The sequence below is a fragment of the Neofelis nebulosa genome, chromosome 8 (genome assembly GCF_028018385.1).
Source record: "Neofelis nebulosa isolate mNeoNeb1 chromosome 8, mNeoNeb1.pri, whole genome shotgun sequence".
NCBI classification, from domain to species: domain Eukaryota; kingdom Metazoa; phylum Chordata; class Mammalia; order Carnivora; family Felidae; genus Neofelis; species Neofelis nebulosa.
The window spans coordinates 46,768,256-46,794,437 of record NC_080789.1 but is presented as its reverse complement, the minus strand read 5'-3'; the positions used below and the strand labels follow the sequence as shown (position 1 = coordinate 46,794,437).

General features: G+C 36.7%; 2 long non-coding RNA genes across 2 annotated transcripts; both read left to right on the top strand.

Annotated features, from left to right (window-relative positions):
* Nucleotides 1-77: 77 nt before the first annotated feature.
* LOC131519219 (uncharacterized) lies at nucleotides 78-16,983 on the top strand. Its single transcript, XR_009265535.1, has 4 exons — nucleotides 78-775; nucleotides 14,645-14,792; nucleotides 16,042-16,158; nucleotides 16,750-16,983. It is a non-coding gene; the product is annotated as an uncharacterized LOC131519219 (long non-coding RNA).
* On the top strand, nucleotides 3,867-8,330 carry LOC131519220 (uncharacterized). Its single transcript, XR_009265536.1, has 3 exons — nucleotides 3,867-4,045; nucleotides 5,109-5,314; nucleotides 6,298-8,330. It is a non-coding gene; the product is annotated as an uncharacterized LOC131519220 (long non-coding RNA).
* Nucleotides 16,984-26,182: the final 9,199 nt, after the last annotated feature.

Here is a 26,182-nt window from a genome sequence, read left to right as displayed (position 1 = left end):
TGTCATCTGCCAATATTTTCTCCTGGTCTGTGGTTTGTCTTTTCATTTTCTTGACAAAGTCTTTTACAGAACAGATATTTTAAATTTCAATGGAGTCCAGCTTACCAATTCTTCTCTTTATGGATTCTACCTTTGATATTATATCTAAAAAGTCATTGCCATACCCAAGGTCATCTAGGTTTTTCCCTATGTTATCTTCTAGGGGTTTTATAGCTTTGTATCTTACATTTAGATCTATGATCCATTTTGAGTTAATTTTTGTGAAGGGTTAACTTTTGTGAAGGCTGTTCTAGATTCCCCTTTCTTCTTCTTCTACTCCTCCTCCCCCGCCCCCTCCCCCTCCTCCTCCTCCTCCTCCTCCTTCTTCTTCAACACAGGAATGTCTACTTGTTTCAGCACCGTTTGTTAAAAGACTATCTTTTCTCCATTGCATTGCTTTTGCTCTGTTATCAAAAATCAGTTGCCTGTATTTATGTGGGTCAATTTCTGGACTCTCTATTTTGTTCCATTGATCTATTTGTCTTTTGCCAATACCACACTGTCTTGTCTAGTGTCACTTTATTTTTTTAATTTTTTTTAATGTTATTTATTTTTGAGAGAGAGACAGATTGCGAGCAGGGAGGAACAGAGAGGGGGGAGACACAGAATCTGAAGCAGTTTCCAAGCTGCTTCAGCACAGAGCTCGAACTCACCAACTGTGAAATCATGACCTGAGCTGAAGTCAGACACTTAATCGACTGAGCCACATGGGAGCCTCAACTACTGTCACTTTACGGTAAGTCTTGAAGTCTTTTTTTTTCCCATTAAAACTAGAAACAAATAAAGGATGTTTCTTATCAACACTACTTTTCAACATTGCCCTGGAAGTCCTAGTTAATGCAGAATGACCAGAAAAGGAAACAGAAGGTATACAGATTGGGAAGGAAGAAATAAAGTTGTCTTTATTCAAAGGTGACATGATAGTCTATGCAGAAAATCTGAAATTTTGATATGTATGTTCTCCTTGCAGAAAGTTTTAATTAAGTAAGGCAATTCAGATTTTATATTTAAAATAGTTGGGAAATAAAATTCACTTTATAGATATGTACCCACAGCAATCTTGGTAAGATTTTACCTGTTTCATGAGTAATACCTTTAACAGGGTTTTCTTGATGATCCTAAACTGCGATTTAAGGTCTAATTCTTTGTTAAAATAATGACTTTGCTGGACATCTAGCTGTATGCCCTTGTGTGTATAGAAGAAGCTTTTCTTTCAGGCTGAAAGAAAGCAGAATTTAATATTTTTCATTGGATAAAGATGAAAGATTATAGCAACAGTGGAAAGGGAATGGCTTCTATTCTAGAGTGTCCTAGGATACGGTAGGCCTACATATAGCTGGAGCAGAAGCACATATCCTTCATGAAAGAAAGACTCAGGCACAAGCAGCACTGTGTAGGTTCTTTAGTAAAGACTGAGCCATTCTCACCTCCACAGTGCATTGTTGGTACCCAGAAGATATCAAGGAGGTGGCCCCAGCTCACCTGTACTGGCGCAGCGCAGCTATGGCTGGCTGTGACCAGGGTCGTCCTCAGGTAGTTTGCAGGTAACAAACCACGAATAGATCAGAGTGGAGGCAGGTGAGTTGCCTTCATGTGTCGGGCATTCCTGGAACTATCTGAAAACAACTAGAAAGATCAAAGAAAAGGAAGAGATTTGTCTGTCAGTAGATGGGAGTAAGGAGAGAACAGAATTTTAATATTGATTATTTGTTTTCACATGTTGATGGTCCTAGACAGCCAGAGTCACTCCCCTTTCATAAAGATCCATTTTTATTACAGATAAGGACATGCTGGACATAGAATTCGGGGAATTTTTATGGTCAATAATAGACTTTTCTGTGTGTGCAAGTGTGTAAATTATTTAAAACCCACCGTGTATAGTACCACACAATTAAACTGCTACATATCCATCCAAAATATTTATTTTTGCAACTCGCATGATCAATATTGACTATTGCAGTTACTTGATTATATCAGAATCCACATCAGGGTGCCTGGGTGGCTCAGTTAAGTGTCCGACTCTTGATCTCAGCTCAGGTCATGATCTCACAGTTCATGAGAGTGCAGAACCTATTTGGGATTCTCTCTCTCCCTCTCTCTCTGCCCCTTCCCAGCTCGCTCTCTCTTTCTCTCAAAATAAATAAACACTAAAAAAAATCTATATCAACTCTTAAGACTGACGAAACCATTATTTTCGGTGTACAGATCCATTCAATGTGTCTTAAGGTTCATTTTTAAAAAGTGGACTACAGATTGTTTTGTTAAGAGATGACTCCAGAAGAGGTATGAGAGGAACCCTGCTCACGCATGAGCTCTTTGGATGGGCAGGAGAATGTGCTTCTCCTCACAAGAGAATAATAACAAGAGACAATATCAACCTGCATTTGCATAGCAAGATTTTCAGGCCCTTTTTCTTCTCCCATTTCGTATTATTCTCATGTTATTTAGACAGCAAAATTATTCCTCTCTACATCATGCAAATGATGAGACCAAAGAGAGGTGCACTGAAAACCTAGTGAACAGGAAAACACAATCCCTTTGACTAGGATGCCAGCATACTTTCCTTAGACCACTGAAGAACTTTAATTCTCTGTGTGCCCTGTGTTCAGCAAGTGAATTATGAACCATCTCAAAGTTCATTCAAATACATTTAAATTCTCGTATTTTTCTTTCTTTCTCTGGATACTTTACCTGGCTTACCATAGGAATAAAAAACCAAAATTGGCAGACCTGAATCACAAAGAATGGAAAACTATTTCATTGGTTTAATAGGAAACATCTGCTGGGTTGGTTGGACCACTACTGGCTATACAATTCTTTTACCCTTTGTGCTTTTAGTGATCATTGTATGTGCCTGAATTATTTTAACTACATTGTACACTCTTCCAGGGAATAAATGATTATTTCTACTTTATATTCTTAGCACCTATGCTTAAACATTGGTAGTCATTAAAAATGAATTTTTGTTGATGATGTTTATGTAGAAAAGGGCTTAACATATTCATACACTATGGATCCAGCAGTTTCCAAATGAATAAAAATTGCTGAATGAGTAACTTCTTTCAGGTTATTAAATGTACCATGCAACCTAGGCATGGCTCAACATCTGCTATATTTTGGCTTTTTATATTGTATCACATTTCATACAGGAAATGTCACTATAATACTAACTTTATGATGTTTTCCTCTATTGGTGTATAGTATATTTTGATCTATATGAAGTTCATTCATCCAGAAAACACTTACTAATCTCCTTTTATATGCCAGACACTGGATATGAACTTGGCACATGGGATATGCATAAAATTGGCCCAGACTTTAAGAAACTTTACATTGTATAGCTAATTTAAAACATGTTGTACATTCTTCTGTTTTTTTTCTATTTCCTCTATTGCTTCTTACTCCCCATTTCTCCTTGAATTTTCTCATATTTGTTTATATAGCCTGGCAGCAGCTGTTTAGTAACAAGAGGGCTTCCATTTATTGAGTACTCACTGAATAGCTGTGAGGAATGGTGTTAAGTGCTCTTCACACAATGATGCTTTGTTGATTAGCGCTTAAACCTTAGAGCAAACCTACTAGGTGGTTATTATTGTCTCGTTCATGTTATAGCTGAGAAAATAAAGGTTTGGAGTGGTTGCATAGGACCTGCGTCTCATGTAGGGGAGCCAGGGTTGACGCAGATCTTCCTTCTTCAAACTCCACTCACTTACCCACTACATCATAGTGCTATTTAACAAAGGGTGGAGTCAATTATTGATGTAATGACAGACCTTTTGTGGCATGTGTACACTTTTATTTCTCTAATGTATGTGCATCAATAGGAGCACATGTAGAGAATAGGAAAGTTGTAGAGAGGGGCTTGAAATAAGATCCAGGAAGGCTGGAAGAAGTGAGACTGTTTAGATGAAGAAGAAGAAGAAGAAGAAGAAGAAGAAGAAGAAGAAGAAGAAGAAGAAGAAGAACCTTTGAGGGGATAACACATCTCTCTGTGTCTAGGGCTGTGGTATGGAAAGGGAATATTACCTCTTAAACACTACTCCAAGGATACAGCTAGAAAAAGTTCCAAGTTAAAAAGAAACAAGTTTGGGCTTAATACCAGCAAATATTTTCTGATAGAATTGTTACGGAAGAAATAAACTAACTCAGAATGAAGGGAATTCAGCTGGTGTAGAGGTTCTAACATGACAGTGTTGTGGAGGGGTTTCTGCAGAATGGGGAGATCAAAGAGACTGTGACTGTGGTCCTGCCTCTGGAGCTGAAAAATGGTCTTAGAACATCCCCCAGGATTAGCCCTACTGAGCAGTAGATGTCACTGTTTCATAGAAAGAGCGGTAAAGAGGCACCTTCCTGATTGTAAATGGGATACTCAGAAAAGATGTATTCAGATCTCTTTTCATTTTCTATGGAGAAAAGCTTCTAAAAACTATTTATATCTAAGAAACATGCAATGAGAAATCCAATATTTTATAGCATTTTGCTTTAAGAAGTCAGGCCTTATTTTTATTGGAAAGTTTAGTCCAACATTATGGTGGAAGATTATACTAGGTCCAAAGGTTTCCATGTATAAGATGAGATCTAAAAGAAGACAAACTTCTTGTTCCCTAGATGCTGCTGCTTGTATAGAGGATGATATACACACTCTCAATATATGCATACACACACACACACACACACATATATATATATATATATATATATATACACCCCAACACACACACACACACACACATTTTGAACAAATGCTTATTTTGTCCCCCTTTCTGGCCCCTTATTATTTCTGTACTTAATTCAAGGTCTTTTAGAAAAAGTGTATGATGTTGTACATATTGACTAGTATTTGTATTTCTCGATTTGTAAGACACTTAAGCTGAGATCACTGTAAATCAAGTTCCAAGCAGAGGGAGCTTTTTCTTGATAATCTGCAAAACCCAAAGGTTGGGAATGAAGCAACTTCTCAGCCCCAGAGAATGTTACAGGGTCACTGACACTGTTTAGCAATAGGAGACAGCAAAGCCCTCTGGACCACATTTCAAGGGTTTCCTCTTCCCTCTGCTTTGTCTTGTCAGTTCCGATGATCCCCACTGGCTCACACAAGACCTGATCCTCATTTGACCTGTCTCTCTGGGGAGCTTTTCTCTGGGAAGACGTTTCTTTCACTTCAAAGAGACTTCAAAGACAGAGAGAGGGAAAAGAGCAGCTGGGGTCCTCAAAACCTGCCCTCTTCCTTGGCTGTGTACTGCTTTCAACAATGGCTTCCTAAGAATCTATAAACGTATGTAACTCATGGTTGCATTCTTTTAAGGAGCTTATAGTCACAGAGGAAGGATGAAATATGACAAATGACATAATAAAAGGTGGAATGCACCCTAAAATTAGAACAAAGGGCCATATGTTTTAAAATAGGATAGTGAGCTGGAGTAATCACAGAAGGTTTTTTGGAGCATATGAAATTTTAATTAGGATGCTGAAGGATGGGCAGAATTCTGATATTAAGAAAATGCTGGGGAATGACATTGTAAAAAAAAAGAATGGTCACAGTATATATAGATCAAAGGTGGAAAAGGAAGGGATTTGGGGTTCTTGTTCAGATCAGCTGAAATGTGGGGTTCATAACGTGGAAATAAAGCCAAACCAAAATCATGATCATAATCTTGCTCTGCATGTGAGGATAGACATCAAATGGCTTTTGGGAGGGAAAAGATAGTTCTAAAAGGAATGCTTTAGAAAGATACTATGTTGCTGTGGTCTTTTCTGTACAGTGGTGATCTTTATCACGGGAGGCCAGATCATCTGTTGAGAGTAAGGAAGGTATGTATGCAATTGAGATCTTTAGAAGCATGGAAATTTTGGGTGGTTACTATAGGAATTTTGGCTTTATAGGAGAAAAAGAAAGCACTGCAGTGAGGACCAACAGGCTGAAGTCAGAGAGCACAGATTATGAAACATGAGTTAGTAACTGCCACCATAATGCTTCAGTTAACAGTGCTGGAGTGGAAGCATGGAAAGCAGATGTTGACAGCCACTAAAGGCTAGGAATGTGCATGATGAGTAGGACACAGAGTAAAGAAGACTAGGAAATCTCAGGTACAGAGAGGGCAGTTTTGAGAATGACTGAACACTAGCTTCTGTTCAAGTGGAAAGAAAATAAAGCATGTACGTGTATCTATAATCTCCAAGCACCTATGTGTGCCAGGTAAGGCTCTAGACAATATTAATAAACTACATGAATTAGATGTTGATGTAATTGTTTTACAGATAAAGAGATGGAGAGTTAGTAAGGCACTAGTAGGACTGGTATGAGACAGAATTGGGATCCAACCCAGATCTGCCTGATGGAGACAGAAGAAAGTGGTTACCAGTTGCCTTATGGATCGACGGCAGAGCAAAGATAATGAAAGGAGAGGTATCTTTGGAGAAGCCTGGGTCAAGCCTGTTGGGATGCAAAAGAAGGATGATACAATGCAGGCCAAGGGGAGTTCAATTATTGTCTTGATATTCATTTCATATCTTTGATGCTTTGATAATGAGATTCTCCAGAATTAGTAGAATATGGTAAGACTGGCTCAGCCATGGTAAAAATATCAATTATAATAAATCTTAAGATGAGAGAACAAGATCTAACAGAATCTCTCATGATCCTATAAAAAAAATACTACTCTGGCCGGAAGGAGTCATCCACAGTCAGTCACTCTGCTACAGCCAGGGCCCATCTAAGAGATAACCTCAAGCTGTGAGTCCTGAAGCACCCTGGGGCATTTGGTTGAAGGTGGGAGAGAGTGCCAAAGCCAGGAAACAAGGACACTGAGCCACTGTGGACCAGGTCTAGGCAGGGGTATCTGCCTGGTGACACTGCATGCTTGGCCAGTTCCAGTCTCTGGAAAGAGATTTACAGAGCAAGAGGCTGGGGGCTTGGAAGAAGGAGAGCTGAGACTTGAGCCCTTGTGCAACCTTCACGATTGCCCCATTGTAAGTGCGGTATTGCTCATCACAGACACCTTCGTGTTGAAGAGCTCGTGTTCTGCAGTCAGAGCTGCTTTGGATTCCCACCACTGTCGTTTACTCACCATGTAATTTTGAGCAAATTGACTCCCTGCACTTCAGCTCTTTCATTTCTGTATAAAGGTGGGACTACGATATCTATCAGATTAGCTGCTTGATATTTGCCCTACAGCTAATAGTACATACAGTTTACTGGCACATTGACCGAATTAATAAATGGTAACTGCTACTAGCTGATAGTAAGTCATGGAAAAAAGGAAAGAAACTAACTGCTTAACAATAGAAGTTTGCTTAAAAAATGCCGACCATTTTGTATAAAATCACTAAATTGTATTCATGGTAGGATCTCATTTTTGTAAAAGAAAAGGACGAGGAGGGTTGGAATAAAACGAGACACAGTGTGAGGATGAATTATCGATCGTCCTGTTTGTGTATATCTTTCCTGAGTAATATGTGTTACTTTTGTAATAAAAAAATAAACATTTTATTAGAGGGGTTGTACTGAGAAAGTGAAAATGTAGTTCTAAGGAATATTTTTAGGTTTATGTTTCTCATTATTCTGTAATCTCAAATTCAAAATGCTCCAAGGTTTACAAAAGAACATTTTGAGTTCATTTAGTGTTATAACTACATTACAATATTATACCTGGTGAATTCCAAAGAGATACATTTATGACTCCATTTGTATTAGCCCCAATTTTCTCTATTTAAACACAACTGTTTTTATTTGTTCTGTTCCATTTCATTTTGTGTCCATTCGTAAACATATACCACATATTGTAATCATGGAGAATGTCGAGATTTCATATGCCTCTTTCTTCACTTAACGTTTTTCATATTGCCCCATTGTCTCCAGATTTATGACTTTCATGTCTGCTAAGTAATATTCTATCGAGCACCATGATCTTATTTGTCAATTTCTCTAAGGTTTAACATTTCAGATCCTCCCACATTTTTACAAGCATAACCCAATCCCACTGCCATAAACTTTTCTGCAAATGTAATTTTTTTCTTCTTGTGAACTCTTTCCGTAGGGTGAAGTTTTCAGAGGTACGGCATTATTTTCTAGTTCTTGAAATTTACTGTCAGATCGCATTTCAAAACCACTCTACGGATTTACAATGCCACTCTCCTGACAACTTGCACAGCTGCGTGATCTTTTGGCCCAATCTCACTATTATCATTTATTATCATTTTAATTTGCATTTCACTGATTACTAGCAGGTTTAAGCACTTGCACTGTTAGGTTTACTTTTTATGTTTCTACTGGTAGCTCTGATGCTTGTAAATAAATGCAACTTTTTGAGGTGTGATTGGAGCAAAGAAAGTCCCTTCATCGTTGGCCTTTCTCTACTTGATTTAAATCCAACAAAAAGTATTCATTTTACTTTTGAGGTGCCCCCAAAATGCCAAGTGCCATAACTGGAGATCAAAAATAGAAAACAAATATACAAATTGTTTTGCTTTCATGCCATTCCACACTCAGGAAAGAAACCAAGGGCCTCAGACTTGTCCTTTCTCAATATTTTGAAGCCTGATGGCACCAATCCAAGGGTCTCCTGGTGGAATTAGTTTTAGGGACAGCCAAAACACTCATACTCTAGACAACAGATTGGATTACTGACCAGGATCAACTCTTAATGGGCCACTTGTTTGGTCGTTATAGCAACAAAACTTAATTTAACATTCTGTTATCCTATCAATGGTTCAGCAACTAACCCTCAAACAGCCCATTCTGTTGAGCCTGAAGCCTGCCTTTCTCTCTTCTAGAATTCTTATGCCAATGTCCATCTGACAATTTTCAGGCCTTAGTATTTCAGCTGAAAGTTTTCAGGGCTTAGTATTTCAAGCTTGAAATGTGTGCCCCACTCCCACCCGCCCCCCACAAGGGATCCAGCTCTTCCTCTGGATGTTTGCATCAACTTAAGTCAGGAATCATAGAGGATGCACACATTTGCACCGCTGGACAAAATGAGGTGTCACTCATTACATCTGGACCTTGGGAAACTGAGGGAATTTGATTTGCTTTACTCATTATTCTGGGAGAACCAGAGAAAGTCCCTGCGCTGGCTGAACAAGCAGGTTCTTTCCTTTCTGGAGCTTCCTGGGGTTATAGCTGTCCTTCATTAATCATGCTGAATGTGACTCTTCCTCTAGGACCATTGAGCTCAACAGGCTAAATCACATTTTCAAAGGGCTGTAACTTCATACATATTTCAACAACGACCTAAGAGGTTCCATACACTTTGACGATTTGGGGTAAACGCTTCACAGACTGGTAACCCCTTAGGGAAGCAAATGTGGTAGTTTAACTGTGGCTCTAAATGTAAAACTATACCTGGATATATGTTTGTTCCACTTATAAGAAATTTTACATTCTATCTTTAGCTAAGTGTTACTTACACATTTATACAAAAATGTATGACATTTTTCATCCAAGAACCTATTTTGAATTCAAATTAGAACTGTGTATGTATGCGTTTATGAAGTCTTAGAGTTAAAAAAAGAGTCTTAGGGGTGGAGGCAATGCTTGATTGAAGCCAATATATAAGGCTCCACTACCAGTAAAGAAGCTATAAATATTGTTTCCTGTTGCTCATGTGGAAACATTAAAAAATGTGTTGAACTGAGTCAAATGTATCTTCCTGTGGGTTCTCCCACAAGCTACGATATGCATAGTCTGGACGTGTATTCTATTTAAGAAAACAATGACCTAGATACATTTGATTTTAATTTCTAAGGTTTTTTTTTGAAAAGACATTTTATTTTTGCTAACAAGACAATGCTACCAGCCAACCATGAACCCATGTAGAATATATATTTTGAGCGCATTTATTTGCTTTTGCAGTAGTAGGGATGGATTTGATTTTTTTACATGTTATTCCACTTTCTGCCTCCAACCAACAGTATACATGGGGGAAATGGTTAGCCAGAATTTAGAGCACAACAAAGCTAACTGACTTACAAAATGATTGAACCCAGAAAACTGTCCTGTTCAGTTTGCCAAGGCAGTTTTCTGTTACATGCTATCCTTTTAAATAGAGACCATGGCAAGCTGGAGCTGGTTACTCAATCTTATTTCTTTAAGACAGGGAAGAATTAATAGTCTCTTGTAAACAATGTTGCTTCTTTCTACTTGCTTTGTTGTTGACTACATGCCCGAACCATTTAGCAAATCTAATGCAGCAGTTTTTAAAAAGAACTTTCTTCTAACCTGTCAATAATATCAGAAAGCTGAGAGGTTGGGTGATAGTTCCTGACTTTGTTTTGACAAAGGCATCACATTATAACTCTCAGGCAAGAACTTGGTAGTTTGTGTCAGCCTTGCAAAATTCCTAGACAGAGAGAAATTCGCTAAATGTGTGTTCCTCTGTTTTTTAAAGAGCACATTACTTCTATTTTTTATAAATTGTTTTTAAGCCAAGGTCACAATGACTTGACCTTGACCTTGAGTCAAGACTCAAGGTCATCCTATCCTGGTTAGGGCCTTAATTTCTTAGGTGCACAAATTTCACAGATTGATATTCTCTCTTTCTCTTTGCCTCTTTCTTCCACTACCTCCCTCCCTCTTTTCCTTTACCACTTCTTCTCCTCCTTCTTCTCCTTTTTCCTCTCTCTCTGTTCTTAAAATTGTTTTAAGTATAAAATGTTTTCCTTTGCTGCTTTTGTAATGACATTACCTCCTAAGGATGGCCTTAGGACTGCCTATAGGAATTCACATAGGGTTGGGAGACCTCCCCCAGGATGATGAAAGCTCCCTCAAGCCCCTCTACTAGGCAGCACCACCTGGACACCCACTCTTTATATTCCATCAAAACACAATATGCTGATCCCCGGTCAAATACTTGATTCTTTTCTTGACGTTACCCGCCTTTGTGCATCTTCTTCTGCTTTCCAGGGTAGATGGTAAATATTCATTTTTGTTTAGATACTCTCATAAGCATTCTTGTGAGTTCTATATCCTTTCAAAACTCCCTTCTTTGAAATGGGAGCACTCAGTAAAAGTGGTACCTGTGATTTTTATATGTATGGTTTACATGGTGACCATTCACCCATGCCATTTAGTTACTTATGTCAGCCATTAGTCTTATCAGTTTAGCTGATGTTACTTTGAAACTTCCAAATCTTGTTTAGCTTTAGTTTTAGCTAACATGAAGAGAAGAGTTTGACAGATATGAAATTTAGTGCTATAGATAAATGCATTCATGTAAAAGCTGAGTGAAAGATGGCTTTCCAATAAATACCTTATCTGTCCTAAATTCTCAGTGAATTATAGCGTGACCATGTAGGCTCGCACACTCTAACGCAACAAGGGTTACCAGTTTTTTTTTAATGTTTATTTATTTTTGAGAGAGACAGAGACAGAATGTGAGTGGGTTAGGGGCAGAAAGAGAGGAAGACACAGAATCCGAAGCAGGCTCCGGGCTCTGAGCTGTCAGCACAGAGGTTAGGGAAATCTAATTTACTCATATAGCGTTGAAGAAACAGACACGAAGGTTGTGACTTGCTCAAGGTCACACAACTGGAGGTGGAGTTGACCTGAGCCGAAGTCGGACGCTCAACCAACTGAGCCACCCAGGCGCCCCAAGGGTTACCATTTTTAAAACAAATACATATGGATAAGTCAGGATTGATAATCAAACATGCCCTACTTCTGGTATTTCAGACCATAGTAAGGAAAGAAAAAGTTCAATTTGAAAAGCGACCTCACTTTTCTGCCCCACTCTCTGATGATGAAAAGCACTTAACATTGGCCTTGTTGCTTTGAAAAAAGAGCTCTTGTGCAGATTTGGATTTTAGCCCTGGCTCCACCTCCAGTTGTGTGACCTTGAGCAAGTCACAACCTTCGTGTCTGTTTCTTCAACACTATATGAGTAAATTAGATTTCCATAACCCCTTCAGCTTAAAAAGTCTACAACTAATACAAAAGTAAAAGGATCCATCTATTTAGAAGTAATAAATCCATTTTATTTTTCATTGTGCATTTGAAAAGCAGTCACACAACATGAGTTGGATTAAGTAGAAGACCCAGCCTGAATGAGGCTATCCAGGACTAAGGTTAGATGAGTATTCAGTCATCCTCCTGAGAACTCTAGACTCTTCCATGAAGTCACCATCCAAAAACATATCACAGTACATTGTTCTCATGAACCCGTCAGTCAGGCGAGGGTCTCCTAATAATAATGATCAAGTAATTATTACCTTTTATAAGTTATCTTATTCTTTCAGTCAAGAATGAGAAGTTACTCTCTCCAAGACATTGTTTGGGCCAGTGTGTGGGATTACTATATGCATTTTTAAAGATCAAACTTCGAAAGATTTTTTAGCAATAAAGCAGGCTACCGTGCACATGAAAAAATATACTTCTAAGTGGCAGAGAAAAAGCTCTGATTTTTACAATAACAAAAGACTTTGAGTCAGATTCTTTGATTAAAATTCAATTCCCCACAAAGCTTGTTTCTCATGTTTCTTATCACTTAAAAAATCATAAAATATTTCTGCTCAAGAGGCATAACTCAAACTCCAATAAAACCTGCATATTTTCTGCATATTTCTTCCCAACAACTATATCAAAGCAGTAGTGTTAGGCAGCCTGGGAATAAATGATACTCAGTTTAAGCTTCACCATGGTCTTAAGCCAAATGATGTTGCCAACAGTTCGACAGCGATTAGCTCTAATAGAGAAGAAATGACAGCCTGCAGAATTTCTTCTCAAGTTTCTTCCAATTGTCAGTGAGTCAAAACCACAGTCACTGATGCAACAGCCCAGAAAGAGAAGGGGAGTTGAAAAACTTCCAACAACTGTCAAAGGAACTTCTAGTCTTTCTCAAGTTTTTAAATTAAGTTTTACTCATGTCAACCCCATCAGCACAAAGGAGTAAACTAAGACTGTGTTTATATGACACGACAACAACCAGTCAGTTAAGTGGGGAGTGAACTCAAATTCCTTGATTGACTCCAGTTTTTACTTACAGTTTGCTGTTTCAGTGTATTTAATTGGTCACAGTCTTAACATGCACATACTCAGTCAGTAAAATTCATGTGGCATTTAATCACTACTAGCAACACTGTCCAAATTAACTCTGGAAATCTCAGGAATATATAACATAACAGCTCTTAGTCGATGTAAGTGCATGTTCATTTCTGAAAAGCAGTTTTGCTTTGAGCTGTCACTGAGAAACAGTGTAGATGAAAGCAAAGAGGGTGATAAATGCGGTATCCAAATAAATTAGACCCAGAGTAATTTAAACAATGCAAGGGTTGAAAGAGCGACTCTAACTGCACTGTTATTTAAAGATAAATTCAAACATACGCGTGAAAAATGGTGAGTATTTCAATTATATGATGTTGTAATTACAAAATTATATTTTGGATAATAATCCATAATGTTTTACTTTTTCTTTTTGAAAATTTTATTTTTAAGTAATCTCTGCCTCCAGGGTGGGACTCAAACTTACAACCCTGAGATCAAGGGTCACATGCTCTACCGACTGAGCCAGGCAGGTATCCTAAACCATAATGTTTTAGATTGGCAAAAATAATAAACAGAAACAATGTCTACTTATTTACCAAATGAATTAGTAGATAGGTATCATATTTTACCTACCTTAGCATTGTGCAGTTTATACATATTACAGACTAAATATTAGCTGTATTTGGTTAAAAATAGTGTATTATTAAGTATGTATGTATTTCAAAGAAAACTAGTATAGCCTAATGAAAAGAAATTTGAATGTGAAGTCAAAATACTTGGGGTCCTTACTAGGCTCAATGCCTTCTGGCTTCTTGACATTGGGAAAGTCATCAGTCTGCCTGAACATGAGTTTCTTAATAAAGAAAGTGAAAAAAAAAATCTGCCTCACAAGGTTAGACAGAAATTAAATAATCATGATATGTAAAAATTTGTTATAAAATTATAAAGCACCACAAATTATTATTATTGGTTATGGTATGAAATCATTAATCTGCATTATCTGGCAAGGTAGGTATCATTCTACATGTTGTTCACAGGAAGACACTGAGGTTCAAAAGGGTTAGTAATCAATTCAGGAACATATATCAGCAAGAGAATATAGCAAGGATTAAAACCCACATTATCTAACTTCAAAGCCAAACGCCAATGCACAGTGCAGCATCCTACTTCATAATAATGACCTTCTCCGAGATGCTTGTGGATATCCAGGGCACTTTACATCCTTAGTTGTCCATTATATAGGTATTTATCAATATGCAAATGACTAATCTTATAGCAATCCTTTATTTGAAGTCTTCGATGAACACAAAGTGAGGTCATTTACAAAATGAACTACGTTTGAAATGTAGTTAATCAATATCTTATTTGCAAATTTAGGGCTTTTTAAACTGATGTTTTCATTTAGGGAGATAGTTTATGGATGGCAGGGAGTTAGTGTAGTCAGCAAAGTACTATACATGCTTCTATCTACTCAGACTTGGAAATCATCAAAAAGTGGGGCCACTGGTGTCCAATCTGCTTTCTAAGTGAAGTTTCAGAACAATTTATGTGCTGAGACCTCTTTCTATAAAAACAAAACCGTCTAAGTGTTCACTGCTAATTCTTTTAACTTTTAGCCCTTCTCTTTAGGTACATTCTCCCTGAGAGAGCTTGTGCCACTAGCATATGGACATGACCATCTCTATGGGATAGGTGTTCTTGAAGAAGCCAAAGAAATTTGAAATGCTTTATGGTCCAATAGCTTCCTTTCAGAGAGAAACATATTCAAATGGAACAGGTAAGAGGGAGAAGTAAATACGTTTCTCAGTTATAATAAGGCTTAAGAGGGCTACCATATTCTTTGTGCACGTTGAAAGATTTTAAGGCAATGCATTTCAACTGTTGTTCTTGAACCAGTCTCAAAAACATTTGAGATGCTTATTAAGGATTAATATTATTAAGAATTGATATTAAGTTTGACTTCATCGAGGCTTATTAAATCAGAATATTAAGAAGGGTATACTTAAATGCACTAAAGTTTGAGAATGATTGATTCCAGAACACTTCACTTCCAGGTTACATAAATTCAAATTTTCAATGCTTTCTTTTTACATGGAATAATATTAGTCATTTTTCTATTCATTCCTTAGTTGTGCTTAATATTAAGCATAGTTTATGGTTAGTTCATTCAATTTATAAAGAAATTGTAGAGGAACTACTTTTCTTTATTACTGGGTACGGGTCTTCAGCTGGGTCTTACGAGGACTACAGCCTTCTACAAAAAGATATGTGCACATGTCTAAATACAGTACATACAACTTCAGTAGGTTCACAGACACCCTGAAGCTGATTCACGGACCACAGTTAATGATGACTTTAATAATGTAAAATTTTACCAGCATAATGGGAGATTTTAATGAACATTTTTAAGGAGTTGATAAGTTAAACAGGCAGAAGCAAGCAAACTTCAAAAAATACAAAAAAGATGTGAAAAATGTGAATAAGTTTTACCAAACGAATGTGTTTATGTGTGTGTGTGTAACCGCATACAACATTTGCAGAGTACATATTTTTGTCAAGAATGCACCACACATTTACTGAAGTGGGCCACACACTGGGCCATAAACATGTCTCCACAAATGCCAAAAAGTTTATAACAGTATGTGACTAAGGTGATTTAACTAGAAATCAGAAAATATTGGGTGTATTAGTTTTCCATTGCCGTGTAACAAATTACCACAACTTAGCTGCTCAAAACAAAGCTCATGAATTATCTCACAGTTCTGTATGTCAGAAGTCTGGCGAGTCTGTCTGGTTTCTCTGTTCAAAATCTCCCAAGACTATAGTAAAGTTGTGGCCTGGGCTGGGATCGTATGTGGAAGATTTGGGGAAGAACTTGGTTCTGTATTAGGAAGGATTCTCCAGAGAAACAGAAACAATTGGATGGATGGATGGATAGATAGATAGATAGATAGATAAATAGATAGACAGACACATAGGTACAGAGAGAGATAATTTATTATAAGAATTGGCTCACATGGTTACAGAGGCTGAGAAGTCCACAATCTGCCATCTACAGACTGGAGGAGAACCAGAGAGGCTGGTGGCATAATTCAGTCCAACTCCAAAAGTCTGAGAACCAGGAGCACCAATACCAGCATTAGGTAAGATTTTTTTTAATGGAAAAATCTAAACAATAAATTATTAGAATTAATAAGATAGTTTACCAAGTTTCTGCAATGAAACATAAATGTAGAAAATTATTGTATTTCTATGTATTAGCAATAATGGAAGAAGTAGATAATGAAATTTTAGAAGCATATCAGCCACAAAAATCTAAAATAAACAACAAACACATTTTAATGCAGATACACAAAAATCTTCCTGAAGAAAAATGTATAACTTTATTAAAAGACATTAAAGTAGGCCTAAATAAATGGATACCCTATGTTAATTGGTTGGGACACTCAATACAGCAAAGATTTCAATTATTTTCAAATAGATCTACAAGTTTTATGGAATTTAAATCAAAACCTCATTATGTATATTTTTTTTGTAAAAGTGATACTATGATCCCAACATTTATTTGAAAGCAATTTGGTAACTAAGATGACCTTGGAAGAGAAGAAGGTTTGACCACTTATTCTTCAGGTATCACGTTATATTATAAAGACATATGATAAATAAAGCAGTGTGACATGGAGCGTGGATGGATAAATAAACCAATATAAAAGAACAGGATCTATTATTTTTAGATCAACAGGGCATATGACCGAGTGGTGCTGCAGATGCGTGAAGATGATCAGCAAATGGTACTGGAGCGATTGGTTATTCACATGGGAGGAAAAAAGAGAAAAGAAAATGGATTCCTACCTTATACAGTACACAAAACACAATTCCATTCTGATTAATGATCTAAATGGGAAAACAAAAGTATAGAACTTAATACAGGGTGGGTGAGGGGCATTGAGGAGGGCACTTGTTGGGATGAGCACTTGGTGTTGTATGGAAACCAATTTGACAATAAATTTCATATTAAAAAAATAATCTAATACAGCAGAATATTCTTGACTTTGACGTATTCAGGATTTTTTTTAAAGTTAAAAAGTACACAACATAAAGAAAAAATTCCCTGATAAATGTGGCTCATATATGAGCCATGTAATAATTCAGATCTTAGCCTACTATGACCATATTTTGGTGACTTTTGGGAACCGGCATTGTGCCAGAAGCAGCTCCCTAATGTCAACTCTTTCCCATTGGCCACACCAGCAGTATTATAGGACAAGCAATAGGCTAGAATAAAATACAGATGCTGAAGGGTGTTTGAGAAGAGACTGCAAAACATGAAGTTGTGGACAAAGAAAGGGAGAAAACCAGAGGAGAGTTAAAAGAGAGAAGCCATTCCTCTGTTCAAGCCCCTTTTACCTGATCTGGGTGCACCAGGTCCTAAGGGCAGCTCACCAGAGGACAGGTCGGTCTGTACAGTATAGCCAATTTGAATCTAGACTAGAGGATTTCAAAACAAAAATCACTGTTCTTTTATTATTTAAAAAGTAAATCACAGGAACATGGATTTCAGTTTTTTAATCTATGTGTTAATCAGGTGAATAAAAATCAATACCTGTAATACTATATGTAAATTCATACTATATATGAATTTTGTTGAAAATTGTGTGTGTAATCTTCTATTCAACCTGGAACAACCCAGATTGAAGGTTTGCATCAATAATCATGACATCCAATCCACTCCATTAAGATAAGTTTATTAATCGCTTCATGCTGAAAGAGATTGAGGAAAAACCAATTCAAGTCTGAATATTTTGTTATTATTAGAGAATTTACCTTTGAAAAAAACTATAGGATTGTGCTCTCAAGGATGATCATTAGGAGTCTAAAATTAGCTAAATAGGGGCGCCTGGGTGGCGCAGTCGGTTAAGCGTCCGACTTCAGCCAGGTCACGATCTCGCGGTCCGTGAGTTCGAGCCCCGCGTCGGGCTCTGGGCTGATAGCTCGGAGCCTGGAGCCTGTTTCCGATTCTGTGTCTCCCTCTCTCTCTGCCCCTCCCCCGTTCATGCTCTGTCTCTCTCTGTCCCAAAAATAAATAAAAAACGTTTAAAAAAAAATTAGCTAAATAATGTAAGAAATGATAGAAAGTAACTTGAAATGATCTCAAATATTTGAAATAAGCTTACTGGGAAAATATATAAAGTTAAATAACTTACTCAGGGAAAGAAAATGGCAATAGTCCTCAATTGCTACTAACATTTATTGAATAGTCTGTTTAGTAGAGGTTTCACACAGATTTTGGTTTTCAAGGTTACTATCTGGAGACATATCATCTAACTGTGCCTAGTCTCCATAAGCCAAAGTGCCACTTCTATCTAAAAGCAGCTCTCCAGTAGGGAATCATTATTCTTTTGGGACTGGACTTTATAGATCTTACTTCTGTAGGTATAGCAAATAGCTCACCACTATATGAATATATAAACTAAGGATGACACAGGCAGGACAGAATTCTGACAGGTTAATGGACCAGTCACGTTATACTCCCTTTTCCTTTACTAATGCCAAAAATCAGACAACAGATATGATACTCACTACAAGTAAAATGTATCCATGGACCCCATTCTCAGAGAAACAACTATCAAATGACCTCATGTTACAGAACATCATATCACCAATAATGAAGGAAGCATGGATTATCAGTAAGAGTTTAGGCCTACTGAAATACCCAAAGGCATTGTTAGATTATTGTAATATTGTGAGGATATTCTTTTTAATTAAAGGTGAAATATTGGCTCTCCACTTAAAAAATGTATCACAACATATTTGGAAGCACTGTTACAGGAAAGCGATCCCAGATGTTCTCTGAGAAGTCATGAAAGCCCATTTGGAAAACACTGGTACACTGTAATGTATGTGTGGGTATAAGTTAAATCTATGTGTTTACATACATTTATGTATATCTTATATAGACAGACAGACAGACACACATACACACACAGGTATACATGATGACAAGAAATAAACCAGAGTAATGGACATTTGGGGAAAGACATTGATAACTCTCCATAAACAATTTGCTAAAGTAAATCACTGAACTTAATGGTTGAAATGAAACACACAAGGGAGCAATTAGGTAGAGCAAAGGCAAATAAATAAGACCAAACTCCATGCAAATATAATGTTTCCTCAATGCTGCTGATATGGTTCAAGAAAAGCTAGCTTGACTAGTTAAATCCCAGGAAGGAGAAGTATTATGACCATCCTCAGAATCCAGATGGGCTACAAGCTCCATTTTTGTGTTCAAAAAACAAAAATAAGTTAACGCTTTTTTTTTTTTTTTACAAAGTAGCTTTAAATAAACGGTTAGAACAACTATTAAGGTTTAATATTTTTATACCAGAATTAACAGAAGAAATAAAATATGATAATGAATATTTGAATAAGGTACTAGAAAGCAGTGAATTAAATTTTTTTAATTGAAGGGGTGCCTGGGTGGCTCAATCAGTTAAGCGTTCAACTCTTGATCTCAGCTCAGGTCATGATCTCACAGTTCATGAGATTGAGTCCCTTGTCAGGCATCTGTGCTGACAGCGTGGAGCCTGCATGGGATTCTCTCTCTCCCCCTCTCTCTGCCCCTCCACCACTTGCACTTTCTCTCTCTTTCAAAATAAATAAATAAACTTAAAAATTTTTAATTAAATAATTATCCTATCCAACATACACTTTTAAAAGCTGGGGATATTTAAGAAAAATGAAAAAGTATCAAAGAGTACTTCCTTAAAAACAATACTTATGGATTTTTTTCTGACCATAAACATAATCATTTATTGTAGAAAATTTAGATGAATAGAGAAAAATAAAATCTCAATTCAGTCCTGTATAGGTGGAAACACCCAAGGCCATAGATAAATTGCATATAAATTGGAATAAAAAATAAGTATATAAGCATGTAGATTAAAAAGGAACAAATAAAGTCGTTTACCTAGAACCACATGGACTAATGCAAAAGCTCAGGAAGCTAATCAGACAGAAAATAAGCATACAGAGATTAATAGTTTTCCATCAAACAAACAAAAAAATATTAGGTAAGTATTTTTTTAAAAGATTCCATTTAAAAAAGCAGTAATGCCTTTATCAAAGTATAAATATATAACCGAGTAACAAGTTATGACATAACCTATAAAACTTTACTGAAGTATCTAAAACAAAAACTTACTAAGTGGAAAATAAACCATATTTATACGTAGGAATGCTCAATATCGTAAATATCTTAATAATCCAAAGTAGCCTATAAATTAAGTGACATCTCAGTCAAAATCTCCACCAGATATTTCATGGAACTTGATAAAATGGTTTTATTTTTTTTTTTCAAATTTTTATTTAAATTCTAGTTAGTTAACATACAGTGCAATATTGGTTTCAGGAGTAGAATTCAGTGATTCATCACTTACGTACAATGTATGTGATTTCATGAAGTGATTTTAAAATTCATGTGGAGGAACAAAGGCTTAAGAATAACCAGGAAAACCTTGAAAAGGCAAGAAGCAACTGAATGATGCGTTCATCTTAACACCAAAACAGAGTATAGAACTAAAATTAAAATAGTGACAGAGCGGGAATAGTAGAAGACAACATGGATTAATCATATATGGCTGAGTGAAGTTCTGAACTTTCCACTGTGGAAATGTGGAAAATCCAGAACTTCACTCAAGCATGGGTGGTAATTTAACATGTGATATAGGCCAGCATTTAAAACCAGTGGGAACTGATGAGCTCAATCAATGTTCCAGGAAAATGAAAATGTATAGAAGAAGAGTCCTGCTTCAAATCATTAAATGAAATAAATTTTGGCCGGTCTATAAACCTAAATAAAAATATTAAGGTATTAGTAATGAATATGGTCAAATGTGTTTATGGTGGTGGGGAGAGGAAGGGCTTGAGTAGCAAAACACAAAAAACAAAAGCTAAAGGAAAAGGTTGACAAGCTTAAATTCAAACTAAAAGTAAAGAATGATTATTACTTTGGAAGCTAATATTTACAGCCTGTATAACATAATCAATTAATATCCGGGAAAATGTGAATATGTTATATAATTTACATAACATATATACCCTTCAAAATTAATAAACCAAAACCAAAACAACTCAGCAGAAAAATAGGTGAGAAATATAAACAGATAATAAGAGACCAATAAACATAAAAATATGTTCTACTTTGCTAAAAGAAAAATGGATTAAGATAAAATGATTTATCAGTTTTTGATCTTTATAGATAGGCAAAATGTTAAAGTTTAATAATACCAACTGTCAACTAGAGTGTAAATCAATACATGCTTTTTGCATTGCAGATGGGAATGTGAGTTGGCATAGCCCTTTTGGTGGACAACTTGGGAGACTGTTAAAATTGAAAATGTGAAAACCCTAGCTTTGTTTATAAAATGGAAAATTGGAAAAAGATGAATGGCCATTACAGTGAGCAGTGGAACTATGGAATTAAGCAGATTTTTATATACTAGCATGACAAAAGTCTTAAGTTGTGACTAGGTAAACAATAAAGACAAACGATCAAAACAAGAAAAAAAGAAGATTGCAAATTAGTACATTGCAATGTGCTATTTTGGGAAAAATCCAATGAAAAACAAAACTGTATAATGTTACAGATGTAAATATAGAGGAAAATTCTAAATGGCTGCTCATGAACTTCATAATAATGTTATTTCCACGGAGGCAGAAAGGGGACCAGGACATGGGAGAGAGCCAAATATGGAGAGACTATATCCTGGGATGTCTGGGACAGTTCACATTTATTCCTGTTTTAATCATCGGTTGACTTACCTATACTCAAGTTGCTTTTCCTTTCATACCTTTAATCCTAGATTACACTTTTGGAATAATAACAATAGTAAACAATGTTCATTAAATCGTGCCAGGCATTATTCTAAAAAGTACTCCAGATTAATTTATGTATCTTTCTTATGGAGATTGTGTTTTCCAAGATGGTTACAGTATCTCATTCCATATGCTCTTACAATGTAACACTTATAGCCATCCCATTGAGAAGTGGATCTGTATTTCTTTCCCTTGAACATGAATGAGTCTGTGACTACAGTGGAAGAGACACGATGCAGCTTCCAAAAGGAGGTCATAAAATGTGACACAGATTTCACCTGGCACTCTTGAGATATGTGCTCTTGAAATTTGGCTACCATGCTGTGAGGAAGTCCAGGGTACAGGAAGAGGCCACCACCAGCTGTTGCAGCTAAAACGTCAGCCGATCTGTATCAATTATGTATTGTTTCACAATAAACCATGCCAAAATGTAGCAGCCTAGAAGAGCAACAATCATTTTATTATCTTTTATGGTTTTGGACACTGGCTCGGATTACTCTGTGGTTTACTCAAGATCTCTCATGCGGTTGCAGCCAGACAGTGCCTGAGCTAAAGACATTTCAAAGGTTTCCTCACTTGCATATCTGGCACTGAATAGTGGCTCATTTAAGGCCGTCTTCTAGATTACCTACATGTCAAGGCTTCCTATGTGACAGGGATCTAAGAGTGAGCATCCCACAGGAAAGCCAGGCAGAAACTGTATAGCTATTTATGACCCATTCTTGGAAGTCACATAGCTCCGCTTGTGTCATACTTGAGGCAGTTAAAGAGTTCTTCCCAAGGACAAGGAGAAGAGATATAGATTCCAACTCTTAGACAGGAAGTGGCAAAATCACACTGTAAGAACATGTGAGATGGGAGATGCTATTCCAGCAATCTTTGGAAAATATGATTCGCCACAGCCCTCAACAGTGCTATTATCATCCCCATTTTACAAACAAGAAAAATGAGGCACAAAAAAAGTAAGCTAACTTGTTCACCAGCACATACACATGGAATGTATTAGAGCTAAGATTTGAATCCAGGCTGATTCCAGGACATAAATTCTTGACCTTTATTCTATGCCATGCTGCTCCTCTCTAATGAAAGTATATTCTTGTGTGTGTCTTTGAGACAACTTAATTTTTCATCTGGAGATAGTGTATACAAAACATTTATAAGTGGCTTTGGTACTCATAGTTTTTAATGAATATTAGTTCCTAACTGGGAAATGGAGATTCTTGCTATATATAAGTATATGTGGGAGATGGGAGGAGAGGCATGAAGAGGCAGAGGGATGCTCCAAGTAAAGAAGAATGGTCTTAAATTGGTTTCAAAAACAGAGGAGTTTTGATTCCTTCATGCAACTCTTCAGGAGGCTAACATTCCCCTTAGTAGAGCCAGAACCACCTTTGGGCATACTGGCCAGAGAAGAGGAGATGGACATTTTTGAAACACCTATGTTGTGCCAGGCACTGAGGTAGCTGCTGAACATTTATCTACCTCAATCAAGAGGAGAAATGGGAGGCTTCTAACAACAAAGATATTCTGATAGTGTATGCACAGCTTAACTTCAAGAAAAAGAAAATCAGGGGATTTTATATTTCATTGATCCTACCAGCAAGAATTAACATCTTTAAAATTTTTAAGTTATTTTTATTAGTGAAGTATAGTTGACATGCAGTGATCTGTTAGTTTCACATAGCGGTTCAACAACTCTATACATTACTCAGGGCTCGCCGCAGTAAATGTGGTCACCATCTGTCACCATACAGTATTATTGTGCTATTAGTGACTGAATTCCCTGTGTTGTACTTTTTTCCCCTGACTTATTTTATAACCAAATTCATGCCTCTTAATCCCTTTCACCTGTTTTGCCTACCACTCTTCTCTCCTTCCTTCTGGCAGGCACCAGTTTGTTCTCTGTGTTGATTAAATCTGTTTCTGTTTTTGTTTTGTTTGTTTATTTTGTTCTTTAGGTTTCACAGATAAGTGAAATCATAAGGTACTTGTCTTTCTCTGTATGCATCTGACTTATACTATTTAACATAACACCCTCTAGTTCCATCCATGTTTTTGCAAATGACAAGGAGTCATTCTTTTTTATGGCTCAGTGGTATTTCATTGTGTGTATGTATGTGTGTATATGTAATCACCATATATGTGTATATATATGTGCATACATATATATATATATATATATGTATATATATATATATATTCATATATATCACATTTTATTCATCTATTGGTTGACATATCAAGTAAGGGATTAATAGCCAAAGTATCTAAAGAACTTTTTTCAACACCCAAAAAACAAATAATCCAATGAAAAATGGACAGAGAACCTGAGTAGATATTTTTCCAAAGGACACATTACAGATGGCCAACAGACATATGAAAAGATGCTCAACGTCACTACTCATCAGGGAAATGCAAATCAAAACCACAACGAGATGTTACCTCACACTAGTCAGAATGGCTAGTATCAAAAAGACAAGAAATAGCAAGTGTTGACAAGGATGTGGAGGAAAAGGAACCCTCATGGACTATTGGTGGAATATAAATTGGTGCAACTACTGTAGAAAGCAGTATGGAGGTTCCTCAAAAAATTAAAAATAGAACTACCCTACGACCCAGCAATTGCACCACTAGGTATTTACTGCCCCCCCCCCACATGAAAACACTAATTTTAAAAGGTATATGCAACCCTATGTTTATTGCAACATTATTCATAATAACAAAGATATGGAATATCAACATCTTTTAATGACTTTACAGCACTTTATTTGTGCCACTATAATTATAGTGTTTTTTTTTAATTTAGCATTTATATATAGCTTGATCTCCAACAGGGCCAAAAAAAAAAAAAGGTTTATTCATCTTCATGTTGCTTACAGCGTCTTGAATATAGTTGAGGCTGGATTGAAAGAAATTAAAACATTGAATAAAATGCTTGGTTTTGAGCATAAACTTGCATGTTCAATTAATATATCATTTCTGCTGCAGAAGAGCAAATTCTAAGTTATACAATTGCATCCTGCCAATAACAAGCTTATTTAAGAAGACTTGAATCTCAATTCGCAGCACTGGCTGGAAATTTATGGCATATTCTGCATTACCAGATGTACGGAAGTGTCATCTTTTGATAATTTACTCAAACTTGTAGAGACACAATTCCTGGCACACTGAAGTCTTTTTTTTATTTTTTATTATTTTTTTGTTTGTTTATTTTTGAGAGCAAGAGAGACAGAGCACTAGCAGGGGAGGGACAGAGAGAGAAGGAGACACAGAATCTGAAGCAGGTTCCAGGCTCTGAGCTGTCAGCACAGAGCCCGATGATGCGGGGCTCGAACTCACAAACCATGAGATTGTGACCTGAGCCGAAGTCAGAGGATCAACCGACTGAGCCACCCAGGCGCCCCTCTGGCACACTGAAATCTTAATGCAGTGCTAGGTGTGTTAGATTCTTTTTTTTTTTTTTTTTAATTTTTTTTTTTTCAACGTTTTTTATTTATTTTTGGGACAGAGAGAGACAGAGCATGAACGGGGGAGGGGCAGAGAGAGAGGGAGGCACAGAAGCGGAAACAGGCTCCAGGCTCTGAGCCATCAGCCCAGAGCCTGACGCGGGGCTCGAACTCACGGACCGCGAGATCGTGACCTGGCTGAAGTCGGACGCTTAACCGACTGCGCCACCCAGGCGCCCTGGTGTGTTAGATTCTTACCCTTTCCTTTTCTTTTGCTTTCTCTTTCTTTGTTTCTTTCTTTGTTTCTTTGTTTCTTTGTTTGTTTCTTTGTTTCTTTCTTGCTTGCTTGCTTCTTTCTTTCTTTCTTCTCTTTCTTTCTTTCTTTCTTCTTTCTTTCTTTCTTTCTTTCTTCCTTCCCTCCTTCCTTTCCTTCCTTCCTTTCCTTCCTTCCCTCCTTTCTTTCTTTCTTTCTTTCTTTCTTTCTTTCTTTCTTATAAAAATTCTTACTGACAATGAGTATGAACTCCAATTAAAAACAAAAAAAGATTGAGGTGTTGCAACAAGGGCTGAGTTACCACAAATCTTTCCATGGGATTTGTACAAACACTTATCTCTACTAAGACTAGCTTCCACACTGTCGAAACAAGTAATAGCACTAAGTCTAGCACCCATTCTTTGGTGCTGAATTCAAACACAGTGTGAAATCTAGGATGATTTCTTCATCTCTCTTACCAGTGAAATAGTATGTGGGCCATTTAAAACAGGTAATGATCTTCATCGTGGCCAATATAATTAAGTAGCAAATGTGCAGAATTATTATATTCTCCAGTTAATTTTATGTGTG